Source organism: Triturus cristatus, chromosome 7 (genome assembly GCF_964204655.1).
Source record: "Triturus cristatus chromosome 7, aTriCri1.1, whole genome shotgun sequence".
Taxonomy (NCBI): domain Eukaryota; kingdom Metazoa; phylum Chordata; class Amphibia; order Caudata; family Salamandridae; genus Triturus; species Triturus cristatus.
The window spans coordinates 304,314,015-304,318,001 of NC_140590.1; the positions used below are offsets into that span (position 1 = coordinate 304,314,015).

Below are 3,987 nucleotides of genomic sequence, written 5' to 3' on the forward strand. Positions count from 1 at the left end.
GAGGTGGGTAGGAGCAGCCATCCCCGTACCCACCCCGGTGATCAGTGCGCCCTAGCCCCCAAGCTGGTGTGTACATCCTCTGGTTGGCTCAGGACTGCTGGGCCCTACTCTTGGTGCTGTTCTGGGGAGTCTGCTTTGGAGAACCCCCTATGCTGACTAGGGGTAGATTTAGGATTGGAGATCCTGCGACAAGGGCGACCATGGCAACAAGGTCCTTCCACCTCCCCACCAAAAAAACATACCTTGGGTGAACGCCCAAATGCCCTTGAACATTCAGAACCAGCGCCTAAGAGGGGAACACCATCCGTAAGAAATATATATCCTCACCCCTCAGCAGTTTATGCGGAATGTTCCATAGGTGACTCGGACTGGGGCGCAACCTTAACAGTCCAGCGAGGGACCATGTGGTACCAAATGATAGCTACCCCCAGGAAAACCTTGGCCATTTATTCAGATTCCTCCAGAATCGCCTCCTTGAGGCCCTTACGGCCTCTCTTTTACAAAGTCATTACCTCATATTTGGGCAACAATGAGGTCCGGAAACAGAAGTCCCTCGTAACCCCTGGTTACTTCGATCAGCCGTTGTAATTGTAAAACGTGGAAGCCTCCGATCCCACACCACCAGAAGGGATCATCACTCAGGACTGCCTGCTTGGGATTACGGAGCAGTAGCAACCTGTAGGCCGCCCGCAGGAATGACTAACCAACCACACGACCATGGGCGGCATCCTACTAACAACAAAACAAGACACAAGCATGAGCGCACCACAAGAGAGTGAACAACTGTGTACCAAAGCACCTTCATTTCAAGTCAGGGTGAACATGGCGCTTGTAAAACTTTGACGACCGGCCATCTGTTTTGTGTACCTCCTCAGACCTGCCGTCCCATGGCCGCTTCTATTCTAAAGGAGTGTGAAGAGGAACCCTTGCGAGTGACATCTGCCACTCTAAGGGCAGCAGTCAAAAGCGCCGTAAACTTATAACGCACAAAGCTGTCTTCACTCGTGTGGACGAATAGAGCCGATGTGACAGTGTCGGGTGGAACAGTCAGGCAAGATCTCAATCGAGCTACAGGATACAGATGGGAGTCCTGAGGTGTCCAGAGTTTGATTGCTGCCCCTTTTTCTCTCCCGATCTGGTTGAGAAAGTCAAAACCGATGAGTAGTAACTCATTGCTCAACCAGACGACCCCTGCAAAGTCAAATCTGGTTGGCCCTTACCAGTTCGCTCACCCTAAAGGCACCGTAAACAAGCATTGGCATAGCCAATAGGTCTCGCTTTTGGGACCTTATAAGTATTTAGTTTTGCAGCACAATATCTTTGGTGCAACAACATCAGCTGTTGCATGGCTAAACCTTGTACCTTATAAGTGTTTAGCCATGCAACAGTTGATGTTGTTGCACCAAACATATTGTGCTGCATAACTAAATACTTATAAGGTCCCAAAAGCGAGATCTATTGGCTATGGCAATGCTTGTTTTCCTAGTAAACAGTCCAGCTCAGTAGATGTGAAGACAAAGGTAGCCTTTCAAATGCAAATGTGAGAATCTTGCTGCTAAAGGGTGAACATTAGCACTCCTTAGCAAAACAAACCGATGACAAAGAATGTACCAGAGCAATGCAGGCAGCAGCAGATGAAAGTGACAAAGTAGGAAAAACAAAGCAGGCACAAGACATGGTGAGCCCACCCTAGGCTGAGAGGTTCGGGATTTGAGTGAAGCGCGGGTGCTGCGATTACAGCACAAGTTAAGAAATAGATTTTTTTTCTATTTCTTTACTTTTGCTATAATCGCGGCACCCGCGTTTTTCTTTTTAACATTAAAAGTGAAGCACGGGTGCCGCCATTATAGCAAAAGTAAAGAAATAGGGGGCATATTTACAAGCTGGCGATAAAAAATTATCGCCGCTTTTGCTGCCGTTTTCGGCCGAAAAGCGGCGATAATTTTATTGCCTAATTAGCAAGGTCACGCTAACGCGTGAAACCTTGCTTTAGCGTGGGGATTCTAACGCCCAGCTTTGCATCTCTAATGAGATGCAAAGTGGGCGTTCCTGACCTAACATGACAGGAGAAATGTCGCTAAGCGACATTTCTCCTATCATCAAGCCCCACGCTATGAAGCATAGTGTCAAGAAAAGTAGCGATAACACCTGTTATCGCTACTTTCCTTACGCCTGCTTCAGGACTGACTTAGCCATGATATCCTATGGAAGGTGGATATCATGGCTAAGTTTGTGAGTCCCTATCAGCAAGTTAACGCCACATTGCGTGAGATTATCGCTGGGTTTCCAGCGATAATCTCACGTTAGGCAGTTAGCGTGAGGATTTTTATCGCTGAGGAGATAAGCGTTGCTAATAGCACGTTATCTCAGCGATAAAAATCCACGTTACCCGGTGATAATTATCCTCACACTAAGAGCGGTTGTTGCTGATATGCCCCTAGATGTTTTTGTCTATTTCTTTACTTTTGCTATAATCGCGGCACCCGCGCTTTACTTTTAATGTTAAAAATAAAGCACGGGTGCCGCGATTATAGCAAAAGTAAAGACATGGACACGGACAGGGCGGAGTGAGTGGGCGCGCGGCTGCAAAAGTGAAAGCAGCTGCAGCGTCCACACGCTTAATGACCCGTGAAAGACAGATTGCGGCTGCGCGTGTGCACGCTCGCGTGAACGCAAGCGCTAGGCCACCCATGGCAGCATTTTTTGAAGCCCTTACTAAAAGTCTCGCCAGACCAGCGCATGCGCTGGGTCAGACAAGACCTAAAAAGGACGCAGTGCAGGCTGCATCAAATGACATTGTCTTGTATGGAGAAGTGCCGACTGGGGGCAAGCTAGACAAAGGAGGCCCAGGACATGCTCCTTGACAGGACGTCTGCCATCTTTCTCATGGCTAGCGTCCAGCCCACCCCGGTGACCCATTCATGAGAAAGGAACTACTCATGTCTGCTAAGCCCGCCTGTTTGGCAGAAGCACAGAGCACATTTCATAAGACATTCATGTGCACTTTGCATGAGAAGCGACACTCAGTCTGGTTCGGGAGACTCAAACTCTCCACAGATATGACGAGAAAACCTGGTTAGACACCCCAAAGTAAGTAGACGTTTTTCCGCAAGTGTTGTAATGGCCACAGGACCGCTTCCATACTTGTCAAGGGGACTGCTAACCTTCTCTCCATTTATGCAACACGGAATACTGTCATCTCCTCAGCTGCCTGTGGACGGAAATCCTGTGACTGCAGTCCGGAGCGAGACATGGCCTCAGCAGCGTTGTTAGAATACCAGGCACATACTTAGCTCGCCACAAACTGTTGGATTTCAAGCACAGTATGACTGAGTGTTCCAGCAATCTCAAGACAAACTTGCAAGAAGTCACATGCCTGCTAATAGCCTCACTACTGCCATGTCATCAGAACAAAAGCACACACTCCTCTCTCATAGAACCTCCTCCTGTGCTCACGGAACCGTTCTGAGACGGCAATTTTGCTAGCAATGCCATTGTCATGCTGGGCAAACGGCCAGTCTCCTTCACATGACAGCTGGGTATGGTGGTGTTTATCTCAGGGGGCAGCCCTAGCTAGCCCTTGCAATTGACCATGAAAAAGGGTGCGAGCCATGGGAATCATCCGTACAGCAAAGTTCAACAGGCCAACTAACCTGTAGCCGATGGAGCCTTTTTCAAAGCCAACACCGCTTCAACTGACCGCCTGACGGCATGCACCGTCCCAATAAGGAACGGCAGCACTCACCAGCCAGTGTATCCGTTTCCCTCAGGGGAACATAAGGGGCACCTATATAGCCCCTGGTCATTGCGGTGGCGGAAGTGACGCACATCCAGCGCAACCGCATTTTCGTCGCCCAGGGAATTAGTAATTGGCCGGCACATCGCCGGATTGAGGCAGGGCCAGGGCCACGGTGGTCCCAGCTCCTAAGTGCCGCACCTCCCTATGGGGGGCGCTCTGTCCATTCCAGGGAACCGTTCATAATTGTA

General features: G+C 49.5%; 1 non-coding gene across 1 annotated transcript; it reads right to left on the reverse strand.

The window, feature by feature from the left end:
- Window positions 1-3,064: 3,064 nt before the first annotated feature.
- Window positions 3,065-3,186, reverse strand: LOC146809518 (U6atac minor spliceosomal RNA). Its single transcript, XR_014967119.1, has one exon. It is a non-coding gene; the product is annotated as a U6atac minor spliceosomal RNA (small nuclear RNA).
- Between the last annotated feature and the right edge of the window lie 801 nt (window positions 3,187-3,987).